Source organism: Saccopteryx bilineata, chromosome 2, assembly GCF_036850765.1.
Source record: "Saccopteryx bilineata isolate mSacBil1 chromosome 2, mSacBil1_pri_phased_curated, whole genome shotgun sequence".
NCBI lineage: Eukaryota > Metazoa > Chordata > Mammalia > Chiroptera > Emballonuridae > Saccopteryx > Saccopteryx bilineata.
The window spans coordinates 98,743,608-98,763,772 of NC_089491.1; the positions used below are offsets into that span (position 1 = coordinate 98,743,608).

General features: G+C 41.8%; 1 protein-coding gene across 5 annotated transcripts in view; it reads left to right on the plus strand.

Annotated features, from left to right (window-relative positions):
- Positions 1 to 20,165, plus strand: part of CENPP (centromere protein P) — a 261,199-nt gene that overhangs the window by 66,457 nt on the left and 174,577 nt on the right. The window lies entirely within an intron of this gene.

Here is a 20,165-nt window from a genome sequence, read left to right on the forward strand (position 1 = left end):
ATTGGGGAAGTATAATGGGAAGGATTTAGGCTTGCTGGTGGATTTTATCTGCTGATGCACATTTCAGACTTTTTCTTAAGTAATTTGAAACAGAATCACTCAGAGTTGCTGGTGCTGCATTATAGATGCCACTTCATCAAAAATCAATGGTTAAAAATTAAGAATAGCGTGGTCTGTGATATTAGCAGCACCGTGATCTTGCCTGCAATGAATAGTAAAGCTATACAATGAAATATACTTTAATAATAATTGTTTAAGATAACAGACATGGAACAATTAGAGACAGCCTTTACATTTATTAAGACTGTTAGATGAGTGACATCTTAACAAACAATATTTAAAATAATATACCCCTGTGTGGGGGGAGAACCGACCATAGTAGGTATTTTGAAGTTTTTTTTGTGGTTTTCCTGAATAGATGTTCATGTCTTTGCATAAGCCCCAAGTGGGAGGGTGAATGAGGAAAGCTGTGGACTGATTTCAAACTGCTGAGTAGAATTTCAGGGCCCAGCAGCTTTAAAAGCAGTTTCCATGTGGTAGAAATTGTTGCCAACATTCTTTGTCTAGGATGAAATGTATGTTGTGCTTAGTCTTCTACTAATTATCCTAACTTTGTGTTATTTTTACCTTGTAAAATAAACACTAATGTTTTGTGAATATTAGTTTATGAAGATGACATAGTTATAAAATCATGCTTTTTATTTTCATGTTTTCACAGGAGACACAATATCTGGTTTTTTAAAAATCAAATAAAACAATAAATCAAAGCATAGGAGGAATAAACATATTGTTCTAGATTATGATTAATTTATAGCCAAGAGATTGCCAATATGAAAATTTGTTTTAGCACAAATTATTTTATAGTTTGGTCATTTGGGGTCCCTCCCCTTTATTTTATTTACATATAAAATAACCCAAGTGTAAGAATCAGCTTTTAAAAAGTAGATATGATTTACAGTTTGGGTTTATTAAAGATTCCCTTTTATTTTTATCACTCTTTGGCGCTTTTAGCAGTCAAGCAAGGTAACATTTCTTTCTCTTCTAAGCTAAAAATTCAGTAAATATTGATGTAGATAAATATTAAAAATAGAAAATGAGCCTGACCAGGCGGTGGCACAGTGGATAGAGCGTCGGACTGGGATGAGGAGGACACAGGTTCAAGACCCTGAGGTTGCCAGCTTGAGCACGGGTTCATCTGGTTTGAGCAAAAGCCCACCAGCTTGAGCCCAAGGTCGCTGGCTCCAGCAAGGGGTTACTCGGTCTGCTGAAGGCCCACGGTCAAGACACATATGAAAAAGCAATCAATGAACAACTAAGGTGTTGCAACGCGCAATGAAAAACTAATGATTGATGCTTCTCGTCTCTCTTTGTTCCTGTCTGTCTGTCTGTCCCTGTCTATCCCTCTCTCTGCCTCTCTGTCTCTGTAAAAAATAAATAAATAAAAAAAAAGAAAGAAAATGAAAGAATACTAATTTGTTCTTTTCTATTCAGAACTGGTTTAAGGTTCTTATAAATTAAATCTTGGGGTCTGACCTGTGGTGGCGCAGTGGATAAAGCGTCGACCTGGAACGCTGAGGTCCCCGGTTCGAAACCCTGGGCTTGCCTGGTTAAGGCACATATGGGAGTTGATGCTTCTTGCTCCTCCCTCTTCTCTCTCTCTCTCTCTCTCTCCTTTCTAAAATGAATAAATAAAATCTTATTAAAAAAGAATAAAAAACTGATGATTGATGCTTCTCATCTCTCTCCGTTCCTGTCTGTCCCTATCTGTCCCTCTCTCTGACTCTCTCTCTGTCTCTGTAAAAAAATTTAAAAAATTTAAAAAAAAATTAAATCTTGGATAAACTAAGATTTGAAGACTCATGTTTTTATTTGAATGTTAATTATTTTAAATTTAGTTGTGATATTTTCTGGTTTTACTTGATATAAATTGTAAATTTGTAGCTTTAAGGAGAGTCTTTGAAAATATGTAATACTGAAACCGAAAATATTGACTTGTTTTTACATTTATGGCAGGTTTAACAATGTAGAAAAGTGAATCAGATACTAAATTTCAAATTTAGTTAATCTTTGAGATTAATAGTTTTACTAATGGTATATACTTTGTACTACAGTTTGATACTTTCTACTACAGAAAATTACTTTGGAGGTTATAACATCTTTCCTTGAAAAGTTATGACCAGGAATGCTGTCTTATCGGCACTCATTCCTTTAATAAGAGTTAATTGAACAGCAACTTTCCACCAGTACAGACAATATAAGCACTGACAAAACAAACTCAGTTTCTCCCCTGAAGCCACTTGTAGTCTGTCAATCAGCAGGAAGGACAGCAAACAAACCATGGAGTGGACAGTGGGACCTGCTACCCAGAAATGCGCAGGGTTCTGTGATAGCTGAGAGAGGGTGGGCTGTGGAGGCTGTGCCAGGCTGACTTACGCAGAGAACATGGGCGATGAGCAGGGATGGTGGCAGGAGGTGAGATGTTCTAGGAAGGAGAGCATCACATAAGTCAGGGAGAATAAATAATTGAGAAAATTTATTAGTTCTGTGTGGCTAGAGCTTGGAGGGAGGGAGGGAAGAGGTAAGGAGATGGTACATATTAAGAGATCAGACAGACGGGACTAGAGGTCAGATTAAGGAGAGAGTGTTTTATATCTGGCTAAGGTGTTTGGGGTTTGCTCTGTAGCTAGTGAGAGATCACTAAGAGATTTTTTTTTTTATCCAGTGAGTGATAGCCTATTTTCATTTTAGAAATATCCCACTAATGTTGCGTTTCTAAAGAATACAACTACTTGTCTATTGTATTGGTTATGTATTACAACTTTTTTTTTTTTTTTTACAGAGACAGAGAGAGAGTCAGAGAGAGGGATAGACAGGGACAGACAGACAGGAAACGGAGAGATGAGAAGCATCAATCATTAGTTTTTTGTTGTGGCACCTTAGTTGTTCATTGATTGCTTTCTCATATGTGCCTTGACCGCGGGCCTTCAGCAGACTGAGTAACCCCTTGCTCGAGCCAGTGACCTTGGGCTCAAGCTGGTGAGTTTTTCCTCAAACCAGATGAGCCCTTGCTCAAGCTGGCAACCTTGGGGTCTCAAACCTGGGTCTTTCACATCCCAGTCCGGCGCTCTATCCACTGCGCCATGCCCAGTCAGGCCTTTTTTTTTAAAGAGAGAGACAGATAGATAGGAAGAGAGAGAGATGAGAAGCATCAGCTTATAGTTGCATCACCTTTAGTTGTCCTTGATAGTTTCTCATATGTACCTTGACTCAGGGGTCTCAAGCTGAGCCAGTGACCCCTTGATCAAGCCACAGACCTTGGGCTCAAGCCAGCGACCTTGGGCTTCAAGCCAACCACCCCTCGCTCAATCTGGCAAGCCTATGCTCAAGCCAGTGACTTTTGGGTTTTGAACCTGGTACCTCTGCATCCTAGGTCAACGTTCTGTCCACTGTACTACTACCAGTCAGGCATGTATTACAACTTTCCTGGCTTAAAATAACATACATTTATTATTTCATAGTTTCTATGAGTCAGGAGTCCAGGCATGATTTTGTTTGGTTCTCTGCTTCAGGATCTTACCTAAAAGCTGCAATCGAGGTTTTGGCTGAGACTGCACCCTTACTTCAAGTGTTGAGTAAAGGAGATGCGTGTAAGCCCAGGTGGTAGTTGACTATAGCTCCAAGCAGAATGTGGGACTTAGGGCCTCAGTATCTTGTTGGATGTTTGCCAAGGGCCACTTAGTTTCTTGCAAAATGGCCTCCTCCATGAGGTAGCTCTCAACATGGCAGGTTGGTTCTTCACAGCTAGAAAGGGAGACAGTCTTCCAACAAGATGGGCATGACGGTCTTTGTAGCAGTCGTGCACACATAACTACATATATGTCATCTCCTTTGCTGCGTTCTGTTGGTTAGAGGCAAGTCAGAGATCACAACCACACTGAAGAGGAGACGACTACACAAAGCAGGGGTCTAGAGATACTCAAATTTGTAATAAACCCACCCTCTTGCCTATAGATAGCTAAACAACATTTGAGGGCATAGTCCCCAAGACCAACTGCAACTTTGGGGGGATTCCCAGAACCACCCTTACATTTGATAATTTTCTAGAAGGACTCAGAATTCACTGAAAGCCTTTATAGTTATGGTTTATCAGGGAAAGACACACATATATCAGCCAAGAAAAGATACATTGATCTTAAAAAAAAAATTAAAAAAAAAAAAAGATACATTGGATGGAATAATTTTTCTCAGGATGCATTACCTTCCCAGCATTGATGTTTGAAAACACACTGCCAACCAGAGAACTGCTGCCAAGCCTTGGTGTTCAGATTTTTTATTGGGGCTTTATATAGGCATGATTGATTGAATGTCCATGTGGTTGAACTCAGGATCCAGGTCAACTGATACTGCATGACCCAAAGTCCCCATCCTAAATCACATGGATTTTCTGTGTCTTTCTGACATGGTAAACCCAACCCTAAGACTATCTATATGATAGGATGTGGTAAGGTGACCTCAAGTCTAAACAAATTGTTGACTACCTCCTAGAAGCTGATTGCAAAGCCTGGACCTCTCTTTGAGTATTACTCTACAGTTCCCAGAATAAAATATGTTTGAAATTTAGGTGGTTTTCTATTCTACAAAGAACTATTATATCCTAATAGAAAGTTATTTAGCTTTCACTGCATCGTAATAAAAGATGAGAGTTGTCTAATGGCTTAAGAGCGTGCATTTATACAAAATTGAGTGTTTTCTCTGTGGGATTCTTCTTGGTGACCCTATTGCATTATCCTTGGTATCTTTGTGTAGGGTCTTGTATTATTGAAGGGGTCCCATTGGACTATTCATTCTACCTCCTAATTGTTTTGCAGCAGCAGGCAACCCAAAAATGTGTTGAATAGAATTGATTTTGGAAACTGAAAGACAGAAACTGTGGGCCGAACCAAAAACACAAGGCTAATCTGTTCCAAATGGAAGTTTATTATAAAAAAGCCTGGTGCAGGCGGGCTGAGACCAGCAAAAGGTATCAGTCCCAAGGGAGGGATGGGGCAGGGTTACTGTATTTTTTACTCCATAAGATGGACTTTTCCCCAAAAAAAGTGGAGGGGAAAATGCCCGTGTGTCTTATGGTATGAATGTTCATTTTTTTTTAGATGCTGTGAGTTCCTGGACAACTAGAAGAGTATTTGAACATTAAGTCTCTTCTCATTTGTTAATGACAGTGCTAATGACTGTTAATACTGCTGTTGAGTTTACATTGTTGAAATATTATTGTGGTATATTTTATTAAATATTTTAACACACCGTTTGGTTCAGATTTTTTTTTTTCCTCCTTAAAACCGTAGGTCTTATGGTCAGGTGCCTCTTACGGAGCGAAAAATACAGTATACGGATTTGTGAAAGGGCCTTGGGCAAAGGCAGCTGCAAGATAACTTCCGTTTGTGGTTGGGATTGGCGCCACAGTTCCTCAAAACTGTCTGCACTTTGATTCAATCGTCCCAATCAGCATCCAGCTACAAGGGAGGTCTGAGCTGGATTACTGAGTAGGCAAGTCCTTCTTCCTCCTTCAGGCCTGCTTTGTTCTTGAGAAAGATGGTGGCTGAGCAGCCATTTTATCTATCAGAAACAAGGGTTTTCTGGGAGTATTTTGTGGAGGAGGAAGAGGAGGCTTAGTTCTACTGACAGAACATATAACCAACAAGTCATTTGAGTTTCAAAAAACTATGAGGTGGTCAAGTCCTCTATTTTCTGTGTTCTCTAACTTTATTGGGAGTAGTATAATTTAGGAGTCAGAGCACATACACATTAGTTTTGTTCTGTCATTACTCTAACCCTGATCTTGGTCAGATTAACTTGGGCAGGTGTCCCCAAATTACAGCCCGGCCCGCGGGCCACGTGCGGCCCCCTGAGGCCATTTATTCGGCCCCTGCCACACTTCAGGAAGGGGCACCTCTTTCACTGGTGGTCAGTGAGAGGAGCACTGTATGTGGCGGCCCTCCAACAGTCTGAGGGACAGTGAACTGGCCCCCTGTATAAAAAGTTTGAGGACCCCTGATGGGCTTTATTTTCTTTATCTGTTTGATTGAAATCTAGTTCCTAAAGAGTTTCTTAACCTCAGCACTGTTGAAATTTTAGACTGGATAATTCTTCAGTAGGGACTGTCATATGCATTATAGGACATTTAACAGCATCCTCACCCTCTGCTCACTAGATGCCAGTAATACTCCTCCACCTACTCTTCCCCATCTGTGACAACTAAAATTGTCTCAAGACATTGCCAGATGTCCCCTGAAGTGCAAAATTACCCCCATTGAGAATCACTGAGTTGCCAGATATTTATAGATCCTTTAAAATAAGATATTCTAGGATTTTGTGGAAAGGCTGTGATTTGAAGTTCCATATCAAATCTTGTGCATATGATTAAAACACGGTCAGTTAGTCAAATAAGATATAGAGATACAGATTAGAACCAAGAACTTCTTAAACTAAAGGATAAAATTTAAAGGGAGGGGAATTATGACTCTATATAAGGAAGGGTTCCTGTTAAAAGTATATCATGGGCCCTGGCCGGTTGGCTCAGCGGTAGAGAGTCGGCCTGGCGTGCAGGAGTCCCGGGTTCAATTCCCGGCCAGGGCACACAGGAGAGGCGCCCATCTGCTTCTCCACCCCTCTCCCTCTTCTTCCTCTCTGTCTCTCTCTTCCCCTCCCGCAGCCGAGGCTCCATTGGAGCAAAGATGGCCCCGGGCGCTGAGGATGGCTCTGTGGCCTCTGCCTCAGGTGCTAGAATGGCTCTGGATGCGACAGAGCGACGCCCCAGAGGGGCAGAGCATCGCCCCCTGGTGGGCATGCCGGGTGGATCCCGGTCGGGCGCATGCGGGAGTCTGTCTGACTGCCTCCCCGTTTCCAGCTTCGGAAAAATGCAAAAAAAAAAAAAAAAAAAAAAAAAAAGTATATCATGTTTATGGGTTTAATTTTTCTAAGTAGTATATAAATCTCCATGTAGTGAATTTGCAATATATTTACCTTCTAGTGATAGACATGTCCATGATTCTGTGATATTTACTTGCTAGGCGTAGTTATATTTATTTAGGCAGTTGAAATATACAAGAAACTTTGTATTTTTAGCTGCTATGATTTAATTTTGTTTCCAGCTACTGTTAAACTTTATTTCTAATATTTAGAAAAAATGTATTTGGAACCAGGAAACCAAGGTTTTGTTCTAGCCTACCTGAGAATCACATGAATTTTCTGCAATAGTGAAAGTATGCAGAAGAGACAAGGTTTATTTTTCTATTTTGTTCCTGTGGAGTTGATTAAGTGTGTTACATGATATGCACACATCTACATTTTAGTTTAGTGGCTCCAGCTTCAGGAATAAAGGCAAACTGTATAGTGTTTCAGGTAATATTTAAACACAAGCTAAACACTCTCAACTCGTATTATTGTGAGCAAATTTATGAAGTATTCCTTAAATTTATTTCCTTCCTAAAAGCTAAGTGTATGTTGGACAAATAAGTTTGTAAAATTTGTGTTATTTGATTTTGCTCACTTTTATTGTTAAAAATGGCAGCTGCCCACATGAAACTGCTAATTATCTTCCTGCTTGGGAATGGCAGTTGTTATGCTAATGTATGCTAAAGGAGGGGTTTTCACACTAAAAAGTTTTAAGAAGAAGAAGGAGGAGAGAGGAGGCCATGTTTTCACAGAGTGAGGAAAGACAGTTAAGATGGCAGGGTGCTGAAGAAGAAGCCAGTTTGTGCAGAGAGGAGGAGGGAGAGGATGTGCAGATGGGGAACCAGAGGTGACTGAGACTGGTGGGGCCTTTGATTCTAGGAAAACCCGGATGTGTCAGTAGCTTTGTGAGTGCTGAATGAGTGGGTTTTGGAGCCCTGTGTGTGTGTGTGTGTGTGTGTTTACTTGCCTGCTGGGTACAAGGCTAGAATAAAAGGAATGGCCCACCAGTTTTTGGCTCTGCAGTTTCTTTACCATCTGACCAAATCTAATGGGAACCTGCACGTGCCTGGCTGTGATGGCCGTGACTACTGGTTGTACATATGGCATGCCTTTATGTTTATTAATTAAGATTGGGTTCATGATGTGATTTTGGTTTATTTGTTAGTGGTCACACAGTTCAGTCTAGTAGCTAATTAATACTTTGAAGTAGAATGAGAAAATAGATGAATTTTTATCTTTTTATTTCCTGTTATAAATAGCAAATCAACTGGCTTTATCTGTAGTTCTGGTAGGTATTTGCAATTTTGATGTGTAGTTAAAGAAGGACTTTATTCTTCACTTTCTCCTAGGACAATTACTTGGAGAGGGTTCCTTAGCACATTTTTTAGTAACAAGATAGTTTTTAACATGTCTTTTCATTAAGCCTTGCAGCTGGAGGCCCTTTGTGCTATGTTTGTATATGCATGCTTGTGGAAGGAGGAGCCAGAACAGAGTTGACCTCTTCTTCCTAATATAGGGGAGGAGTTTGACCTTACATTGGCCAGAGTGCCTGCTATGGGAGGGGCTGGAGGAACTCCTGCTTTTCTTCCCTGGCAGATTGTCCAGAGGTGCTTTGGAAAGCTGAACGCTCAAATAGTAACTTGGTATGTGTTTGTTGTGTATATATTATTTAAGCACCCTCCTCTCTCCCCCTAAGGAAACCTTTAGTAAAGTCTCTACTGTTCACTGATCTTTTGTATGAGTGAAATCTTGGAAGGAACCCCAAAGAGTGCTGACTCTGCTCTGGGGACTCAGAGAGCACTGAAGTGTGCAAAACCCAGCTGCCACTTGGGAAGCACATAAATCCAGCTCGTTGCTGGGCTGGACAGCTGAAGTAGTGGTTCCTGACTGTTGGATACCTGTGACTGGCATGGGTTTGTTAAATCCTTTGTTACATACAGGCTTTCTCTTTATCCTTATAACAGTTCTATGAGAACCACATTTTTAATGGAAATGCAGAAAGAAAAGCTTTCAGAAGTTAAATAACTTCCTTGAAGTCACCTAGCTTATTTAGAAGTCAGGCTCCTGCCTAGGCATATCTTATTTCAAATTCCTTGTTTTGAATTTCTAAATTGTGCTGTTTTATTCTTCCCTAAGACTGTTCTTTGAGAATTAAAATGTATTTTTTTTTATCAGTTTAGGAGGAGATAAAAATAGAAGCTCCAAAATTCTGAGAATTGTACGGTTTTGGCCAGCCTCCCTCCCTCCCTCCCCCCCTCCCCCCCTCCTTTCATCCTTTCCTCTCTCCCTCCCCTTTTTTTCCTTTCTTCCTTCCTTCCCTCCCTGTTGGGCAGATAAAATGTATTATGCTCACTTTGTTAAAGAGGCCGTTGCCCAGGTGATATTAATGTGTGTTGAGAATCCTTGTAGCCTGGGGCTTGGTTTTGGGATTAAGCCTTTCCCACCCATTTTTGATGTGGGGTGGTACAATCCAATCATGCCTCAGAGAAGTGACTGTATTAGAGACTTCCCTATTTTGTATATTGGATTAGAGGTTGTGAAGCTACAATATAAAATGGGGGTAGGACGGGAGCTGGCACTCTTGGTTCCTGAGATTATCATTAGAAGAGAGAGCAGAGGAGAGCAGAGAAAGGCCACGTGGAGGAGGCCAGGAGAAGCAGCCAAGATGGTGGAGTGCTGAGTGAGATGCCAGTTTGTGTAGAGTTTGTATCTGGGATAAGGAAGGAGATGGGGAACAGAGGTGAATAAGTCTGGTGAGCTAGAAACCTTTGATTCTAGGAAACTCGGATAAGTCAGTGGCTTTGTGAGCACTGAATGTGATTGGGTTTTGGAGCCCAGTGTGTATTTTTACTTGCCCGCCAGGTGCAAGCTAGAATTAAAGACTATGGCCCACCAGTTTTTGGCTCCGCTGTTTCTTTACCGACTGTCCGAATCCAATGCGAACCTGCATGGGCCGGGCTGCTTTGATAGTGGCCCTGGCTGTGTCTCCTGGCTTTACACTTCCTCCCTCCCTCCCTCCCTCCCTTCCTTCCTTCCTTCCTGTTGGGCAGATAAAATGTATTATGCTCACTTTGTTAAAGATATCACGAGGAGGCCGTTGCCCAGGTGATATTAATGTGTGTTGAGAATTGTTGTAGCCTGAGGCTTGGTTTTGGGATTAAGCCTGTCCCACCCTTTTTGGTGTGAGGTGGTACAATCCTATTATGCCTCAGAGAATTGACTCTGTATTAGAGACTTCCCTATTATGTATATTGGATTAAGGGTTTGGATTTCTACACTATAAAATGGGACCGGAGTGGGAGTTTGCTCTCTTGGTTCCTGGGATGATTAGCATGAGAGAGTAGAGCCAGCAGCGGAAGGAGGCCACGTGAAGGAGGCCAGGAAAAGCAGCCAAGATGGCAGAGTGCTGTGTGAGATACCAGTTTGTGTAGAGTTTGTATCTGGGCTGAGGAAGGAGATGGGGAACTGAGGAGAATAAGGCTGGTGAGCTAGAAACCTTTGATTCTAGGAAACTCGGATAAGTCAGTGGCTTTGTGAGCACTGAATGTGACTGGGTTTTGGAGCCCAGAGTGTGTATTTTTACTTGCCCGCCGGGTGCAAGCTAGAATTAAAGACTATGGCCCATCTGCTTTTGGCTCCATTGTTTCTTTACCGACTGTCCGAATCCAATGCGAACCTGCATGTGAATGGCCATGGCCGTGGCTCCTGGCTTTACACTTCCATTTACCACATGTCTATATTAATTTTCTTCTGGGAGTGTTTTCTCCACTCTTACCAGTCATTGCCTCACACATCTCCCATGAAGCCTTCAGCCTCTTTACCACATCCCAGTAAGAAGCAGAATTAGGGTATCTGAAATCACATCACTTTTCATAGTTTCTGCCACTTTAGCTTTTATTTCTTTCCTCCTTGTGTTGAATAAATTGTTTCATCTTTTTTGTTAAATTTTTAAGTAACGGCTTTATTGAGATATTCACATCTCGGTTCACTCTTTTTTTTTTTTTAATTTATTCATTTTTAGAGAGGAGAGAGAGAGAAGAGAGAGAGAGAGAGAGAAAGAGAGAGAGAGAGAAGGGGGGAGGAGCTGGAAGCATCAACTCCCATATGTGCCTTGACCAGGCAAGCCCAGGGTTTCGAACCGGCGACCTCAGTATTTCCAGGTCAACGCTTTATCCACTGCGCTACCACAGGTTAGGCTCGGTTCACTCTTTTAAATTGTACAATTCGATAGTTGTATTTTTAGTATTTTCAGACTTGTACAACCATCATCACAATTAATTTTAAAATATTTTATCACCTCAAAATGAAACTTTCTACCTATTTTCAGTCACTCTCCACTTTCCCTTTTGTTGTAAGGTACTAAAAAGCTGCAAATTAATATTGATATTCTAGGAAGAAAAGGTCAGGCTTTCCTATCCTTTTCTTGGAAAATGGAAGAAAAGGAATGGAGAAGTCTCCTGACTCACAAGGATGACTAGGGTCATTTGGTTTTAAGTTCTCTGAAAGGATTAAGGTTAACTGAGAAACTTCTTCTCTTTCAATAGGAGGCAGAATTTATATACCACCTTGCACTGATTGTAGTTCCTCCCTTTCCTGGAATCTTGAGAGTAAAATACCTCTAGGCTAGTGAGGAAAGAGAACCCTGAAAGATTTGTAAATATCTTTGATTGTGTTACCTAGAAAGTCTTAATGTTTCTGTGTATCCTTGTTAATGATTGTGCCATAATGTCATGCTTTCCCCCACCTGCGTGTGATCAGGGGTATATAAGCAGCCCCTGAACTATTTTTGGGGCTACATGATTTGGGTCTGAAGAATCCCCGCCCCCCCGTGTATGCCGCCGGCTTAATCAATAAAACCTTTCAAAATTCAACTGGACTTGGTGTCTCTACATAAACCCGCTGAAGTGAGGTACGGTACTTTTCAGAATCTGGGGTACAGTACTTTACAACATTTGGGGGCTTGTCCGGGATCTGGTGTTTTGCATCACTGGATTGAGACACCCTTAATCGGATGGACTCTCTGCTGAGCTGCCTGGCTCCGCTTGAATCTTGAGGAGAGGCTCGCCACCTGACATGTTTTCAGGGCTCCCGGTCTTCCCTTGGGGTTTGGACAGTTCTCCAGTAGACACCTCCCTGGAGTGGTCTCCCAAATTCGACAATTTAGACAAATAGGCAGAGAAATCGAGGAGGTAGGCAAAGCAACTCTTTTTGCTTTACTGAATTTTCTGGCTTTCCTCTAAACTCTTGCTTTCGCTTTTCTGTGTGAGACTAGAAGTAGTTAGAGTGGATTTGGGGGCTTTGCTAAGTTGTGACTCTAGGGTGGAGTAGGTAGGGCTTTCAAAACTGCTTTGCTGTATGTAACTAGTCTATAGTCTTTCTGTTTTTGGACTGCTGTGAAACAGATCCGACGTGATCATATGTTCGCAGCACGTTCTCCAAGACCGAGACGTTGGTGGGGAATTTTAGTGGTTCTGCCTTGGGTTTTACTGGGGAACATCTGGTTATACTCTGGAGGGATGATTGGTGGGGATTGGGTCCTGCTTCAGGCTCTCGGGGATCTCTGCTTGTACTTTAGAAGGCCTTCAAACATGTCAGTTTCTCTATAAGAGGTACTAGTGGGATTGGGTCCTGCTTGAGGCTCTTGGGGATATCTGCTTGTACTTTAGAAGGACACCTATAGAGGCTGAGCTAGCCTGGATTAATTAATCTCACCTTGGACTGCCAGAAATTTCTCTGTGTTTGTCGAGATCTCATCCTTTCTTTTCCTTACTTTTGTCTAAAATTCCCGAGTTTAAGTCTCAAGTCCTTGCAGGCATGCAGCCTGCATACTCCAGAGAGGCCATGGGGGGGAGCCCTTTACTCATCTATGAAAGCACACTCGTGTGTGTGTGTGTGTGTGTGTGTGTGTGTGTGTGTGTGTAAGTTCTTTGTTTAATGTCTAAATGTGTCTGTTTTAAGGCCTGGCTTAAATCTTTTGTGTCAAAATTGGAAGCTTCTGACTAAAAAGAAATCTTAAGTGGCAAATTATAAATATTATTCTCTTTGTTCTCAAATTCTAGCTCCGGGGCACCCTGTTAGGTTTCTTCCCTGAAGGAAATTATTCTCTTCTGTTGACTTTTCCCTTGGTCTAGTGTAATAATTAATATCTCTATAGTCAAACATCCTCTTACTTCGGGTGCTAGTTAACTATCTGTCTTATCTTTCTTTTTTTATCGGTGCACTAATTTCTGGGTTTTCCTGAAGTAGTAATTAGTATCCTTAGCTATTAAATATGGGAGGAGGGGCCAGTTCACAGAAGACCCCTTTAGGTTGTCTTTTAAAGCACTTTCAAGAAGCTTATGAAAACAACTGTGAATATAAAATTAAATGGTCCAAGAAAAGGATACATAGTCTTTGTGAATCAGAATGGCCTACTTTTGTAATAGAATGGCCAACAGTTTGAACTTTTAATCTCCGCCTAGTAAGGGAAGTCTGGTGTTGGGCAGATAAAATGTATTATGCTCACTTTGTTAAAGATGGCACTGCCCACGTGGAGGCCATTGCCCAGGTGGTATTAATGTGTGTCTCTGTGGGCTGTGGGCAGGCAGGATCATTGTAGCCTGGGGCTTGGTTTTAGGACTAAGCCTTTCCCACCCTTTTTGATGTGGGGTGGTACAATCCAATCATGCCTCAGAGAAGTGACTTTGTATTAGAGACTTCCCTATTTTGTATATTGGATTAAAGGTTTGGATTTCTACACTATAAAATGGGGGCAGAACGGGAGCTTGCTCTCAGTTCCTGAGATTATCATTAGAGGAGAGAGCAGAGCAGAGAGCAGAGAAAGGCCACGTGGAGGCCAGGAGAAGCAGCCAAGATGGCGGAGTGTTGAGTAAGAAGCCAGTTTGTGCAGAGAGAAGGAAGGAGATGGGGAACATAGGTGAATAAGTCTGGTGAACTAGAAACCTTTGATTCTAGGAAACTCGGATAAGTCAGTAGCTTTGTGAGCACTGAATGTGAGTGGGTTTTGGAGCCCAGTGTGTGTTTTTTACTTGCCCGCCGGGTGCAAGCTAGAATTAAAGAAGATGGCCCGTCAGTTTTTGGCTCGGTTGTTTCTTTACCGACTGTCCGAATCCAATGCGAAACTGCATGGGCCAGGCTGCTGTGATGGTAGCCATGGCTACTGGCTTTACATCTGGGATATCATGACTGGGGATCCAGGCCACCCTGATCAGTTTTCATACATTGATCAATGGCTGTATTTAGCAATGAACCCACCACAAGGCTAAAAGCTTGTTCAATACAGAAAGGGTACTATGTCTTCCTAGTCCAGCCAGACTTATATCTAGGACAGAAAGGGAATTCAAGAGAAAGAATTAAAACTCTACTAGAAAAAGATCAATGTGCCTGACCAGGTGGTTGCGCAGTGGATAGAGCGTCAGACTGGGATGCGGAGGACCCAGGTTTGAGACCCTGAGCTCACCAGCTTGGACCCAAGGTTGCTGGCTTGAGCAAGGGGCTACTCGGTCTTCTGAAGACCCGCGGTCAAGGCACATATGAGAAAGTAATCAGTGAACAACTAAGGTATCACAACGAAAAACTGATTGTTGATGCTTCTCATCTCTCTCTGTTCCTGTCTGTCTGTCCCTATCTGTCCCTCTCTCTGACTCTCTTTCTGTCCCTGTAAAAACAAAAAAGAAAGAAAAAGAAAAAGATCAATGTGAATATTATAATAGGAAATACCCTTGGGAAAGTGTTTCTCCAGCCTCTAGGGAAAAGGGCTGGCAAGCAAGCGATTTAAATGAAAGAAAAGAGAAATACCGTGTTGGGAGGTACGGTGTGCGGACCGAGGTGTAGGGGCCGCAGCCGAGGAGAGGCGAACGTGTGCATGCCCCTCCCCTCCCCTCCCCATCGTTCCCCTGCCTCAGCTGTCACGCTGCACCGCAGCAGAAGGCAAACAGTAAACAGCAAACCAAGCACTAAGAGAGGAGCCCCACCGCCTCTGGGCACAGGGTTAGGTTAGGATTCAGCCTGCTGTGTGTGGAGTGAAAGGGGGGGGGCAATAAAGTAAGGGTGAGGTAACTAAAAAATATAGAATAGAAACTAGTTTCAAATGTCCGCCTACTGACCAAAAGAAGTTTTGCCCATTTGGAAAATACAGGGTGGGTATAGTATTAAAAATTGGAATTTTGCTTTAGAAAAATCTTTTTTTTTTTTTTTTTAATTTTATTTATTTATTTATTTATTACAGAGACAGAGTGAGTCAGAGAGAGGGATAGACAGGGACAGACAGACAGGAACGGAGAGAGACGAGAAGCATCAATCATTAGTTCTTCATTGCGTGTTGCAACACCTCAGTTGTTCATTGACTGCCCTCCCATATGTGCCTTGACCGCGGGCCTTCAGCAGACGGAGTAACCCCCTGCTGGAGCCAGGGACCTTGGGTTCAAGCTGGTGGGTTTTTTGCTCAAACCAGATGAGCCCGCACTCAAGCTGGCGAGCTCGGGGTCTCGAACCTGGGTCATCTGAATCCCAGTCTGATGCTCTATCCACTGCGCCACCGCCTGGTCAGGCGCTTTAGAAAAATCTTAAAGGAAAGAAAAAAGAATTTAGAAATTAACAAGTGGTAGGTGTGGACCTTGCTAATTATTGGCAGTTTTTTTTTTTTTTAAATACTTTATTGATTTTACAGAGACAGGAGAGAAGGGGAAGCATGGAACGGGAAGTAACAACTCATAGTTGTTTCAGGCTAGTTGTTCATTGCTTGCTTGCGGTATGTGCCTTGACCAGGGAAGCCCAGGGTTTTGAACCGGCAACCTTGGCATTCCAGGCTGAAGGTTTATCCACTGCGCCACCACAGGCCAGGCAATTGGCAGTTTCTTAAATTGCAATTCCAGAAGGAGTAATAAAAGCATGAATAATAGGATTATACGGAATAGAATGATTAGAAATGAGCCTTCCGTGGGTTGGGGATAGTGGCTTGTTGCCCTCCACTGGTGTAAAAAATTAGAGAAAAAAGTTCCAACACTCTCCCATGGGAGGGCCAAGTGGGTGTTGGGTCCTCTATAAGCCTCTTAGTTACGTAGAAGGCATGGAGTTCATAACGAAGACCTACTGCATTAGCCATAATAGTAAAAATTATAAAAAGTTTTCAAGGAATTGCGGGAAAAAATTAGAAACCTCAAATAGGCTAAAGCAGCCCTCTGTTAGGAAGGTAAATTTATAAAAATTGTATTTTTATTTGCTGCTTTTATTGTAAGAAATACAGCTAAACAGCTGAGGGTGGGGGTAATGAAAGTCGGCTTGCTTGTTTTTAGAAATGCTGGGTCTAAATGCCCGCCTGTCTGCGCCACCTCTCGCATGGCAACCGTGTCTCTAATCCAGCGGCAAAGGAGAAGGGAATGGGAGTCCTGGAAAAATAGGCGCTGCTTTGGGACTGAGCCCGGAGTCTCGTCGCTGCTGCCATCCTGTGCTTGGCCAGGCTAGGGTTCAGTCAGCCCTCGGGATGTGCAAAGAGGGTCAGGCACGTTGGATGCCTCTTCCTCTTCCTCCTTTTCCTAAGAACTCTGGTCGGCAAACTGCCATTCGCAAACAGCTCGTGGGCCACATAAGACCTTTTTGCCCTCTTAGGTATAGCTCTCCAATGGAGTGCCAGGTGTGGGCGCTGCCTCCATAGGAAAGGTGCCTACATATATATAGTTTAAATTTAAAATAGGCTCTTAAAATTCAGTTATTGTACTGTTAATAATTAGATCTATTAACTAATAGGTTTTCCGGCCACTAATTAGGAATGGTGACTTATTGTCCCCCCTCCACTATTGTGTAAAAGGTATTTTCCATGTTAAAATGTATATGTTATTTCCAAAGCCTTTTGTTAATTCTTCTATTTGCTATTTTATAGCCCTGTAATATTGGAATCTTAGTTTAAATATTAGAAATTATTAATAATACCTTTTTATGTAATGTTTAGTTATTATTTTACAACAATATTGTTCAATACTAGGTAATATAAATAAAGGAGTCATATTCTGAAACTTCTGCAAATCTATTTTTATCATGATCTTTGTTTAAAATTTCTTTTGAATGCTAATGTGCTGAGTTATTCAGTAGCGAGAGACTCTGGAATCCTAAAGGAGACACCAAAACCTGTTTTTATTGATTTAATCTAGCTAATAACGCTGCTTTTGTCTTTTTCCAGAAGTTATATAAACAGAAAAGGACCCTCAAGCCCCTCAGTCAGATCTTCTGAGCATGGCTTTTAATGTCTATAATGACCAAGATAGTAACAGAAAAGGCAAATAGAGCCCAAAAGAGATCAGGAAAATACCAGTTCTTGGCATACACCCTTAAAGACTCCACCATCCCAAACAGGCTTCATAGGATTCCATCAGGACCCTGCTTCAAGAGTGGAAAGAAAGGTCATTGAGCTGAGGCCTTTCATGCTTCTCAGCCCCACCAGGGGACATACCTCTGCTGTGAGAAAAAGGGATACAAGAAGGTAAGTTGCCCCTTTGCTCCACGGAGGGAGGGTTCAGTATCTTCCAACCCTTTCCAGCTACCTGTGACCTGACCTTGCCCAGCCTGCTGGGGCTTGCCACTGAAGGCTAAAAGGTGCCTAAGGCTGTTGGCCCCATCTCACAACACCGTTTAGGAGCCTAAGGTATTTCTTCCAAGTAGCAGGTAAAACTGATCTCATTTCATGTAAACATGAGGGCCTGAGTATTCGAGTTCTATTTATCCCTCGAAGATCTCTACTGGGGGTAATGACAGTCTGATTTTTGTTGCTTCATTTAATGTATAGTGTCTCCTTAATTCTTGTCTCAATGCTCCATGCCTATTTTAGGCTGGGACCTGCTCCTAATTCCAGTTAAAAGCAGTGGTCATGCCTGACCTGTGGTGGCGCAGTGGATAAAGCGTTGACCTGGAATGCTGAGGTTGCCAGTTCAAAACCCTGGGCTTGCCTGGTCAAGGCACATATGGGAGTTGATACTTCCAGCTCCTCCCTCCTTCTGTCTGTCTGTCTGTCTGTCTGTCTCTCTCTCTCTCAATCTCTCTCCTCTAAAATGAATAAATAAATAAAAATAATTAAAAAAATAAAAGCAGTGGTCATTAAGACTTAAACTCTAGCTACAGAGTGTGGAATATAACTACAACTTCAGTACCTTATAGACTTTTCCAGAATAGATGTGACTCCTGCTCTTTGGGACATTTCTCAGTCTAAAATAGAAATTTAGGTTACATTTTAAATAATATAAAGCAGCAATGATGTCAACATAGACTTAGTGAAATTATGTTAACATGTTAACAACATTTGTGATTGTAAGAATTTTATTTTGAATCCTGTTACATTGGTTAGAATTTTATTTTGTTTAATAATCTGGTAGGCTTTAGTCATTTTATTACATTAGTATTATAATATTTTTTAACATTAGCTATTTGAATTTTATTGTTAATTATATGCTTTTCCAGTCTACCTTAAAATCGGAACATAGTAATTCAAATGAATAGATGCCACCCAAAACCAGTGGGGTCTTGGGACCCTTATTGCAAAAGGTATATTTAAAACCAATTAGAAAAAGATTTTGCAAACAGGAAAAGGATAATTACAAAAGCCAAACTTAGAATCTATTACAGAAGGCATAATATCTGAGTATTTAGTTTGTGTCCAAGTGAATACTAAGCAAAATAAGGAAATCATAAAAACAAAACAAAACAGGAAAAAGGCTTTCCCAGATAAATGTTTAAAATAGACTTTAATAAAATAATTAACAGTTGTTAAAAAGTTACTGTGTGGGCCTGACCTGTGGTGGCGCAGTGGATGGAGCATCGACCTGGAAACACTGAGGTTGCCGGTTCAAAACCCGGGCTTGCCTGGTCAGGGCACATATGGGAATTGATGCTTCCTGCTCCTCCCCTTTCTCTCTCTCTCTCCCCTCTCTATAATGAATAAATAAAATCTTAAAAAAAAATAAAAAAAGTTACTGTGTGGAATTCTTTCCAAGTTTAGCTTGCCTATTTTGGTGTTGGACCTACATTTATATCTACAGTCTCAAAGCTGGTTGGAAAGGAACTCAATATTAATCTAACAGAAGCTAATTTGAAGTTACATTGTGCCCACAGTCACCCAGAAGGTTCAGGGCAAATAAATTACATGAATCAAATAGTAAAAGAAATGTAACCACCCATTCTTTAAGTACTTGCAGGAGTTACAGGTTACCCAGCAAACTGTTCAAAAAACTGTCTGAGAGGTGCATCCAGCATTATTAGGAAATCCAGTGCATTACCCAGGGACTAGCTCCCATGTGGACGGGTCCGCACACTGTGATCCTGACAACTCCCACTGCTGTTAAGGTAGAAGAATGGCGTGCCCTACTCCAACCACAAACTGGAAGCCGGTTGGTCTATGTATGGCGAATGCATGAAGAAACTTACTAAGGACTCCCTTTTTTTTTTGTATTTTTCTGAAGCTGGAAATGGGGAGAGACAGTCAGACAGACTCCCGCATGCGCCCGACCAGGATCCACCTGGCACGCCCACCAGGGGCGATGCTCTGCCCATCAGGGGGGCGATGCTCTGCCCCTCCGGGGCACTGCTCTGCCGCTACCAGAGCCACTCTAGCACATGGGGCAGAGGCCAAGGAGCCATCCCCAGCGCCCGGGCCATCTTTGCTCCAATGGAGCCTTGGCTGCGCGAGGGGAAGAGAGACAGAGAGGAAAGAGGGGGGTGGGGGTGGAGAAGCAAATGGGCGCTTCTCCTGTATGCCCTGGCCGGTAATCGAACCCGGGTCCCCCGCACGCCAGGCCGACGCTCTACCGCTGAAGGGACTCCCTTTTTAATCAGACTTTGGGAAAAGGGAAACTAGGGTAAAAAGAAAACCAGTTTAGTTGTCACTAAAGGTTAAAGGTTTTAAAATGAAAAATTCTGACTAAAGGTAAATTGTTATAAAAGCAAATTAGTTTTATATAAGTTACAAAAGAAAATTGTACAGTCTAAATTAATCAATAATATTTGTTTCTTTAATGAATTATATTACTATTAATACTGTCTATTAAATATCTGTTACATATTATAAATTAATGTTAATATCACAGCCTTATGCTTTTCAGTAAATTAAGTCAAAGATTTGACTTAGGACATAAAGCCAATGGGAAATGTTGTAAGGTACCAAAAAGCTGCAAATTAATATTGATATTCTAGGAAGAAAAGGTCAAGCTTTCCTATCCTTTTCTTGGAAAATG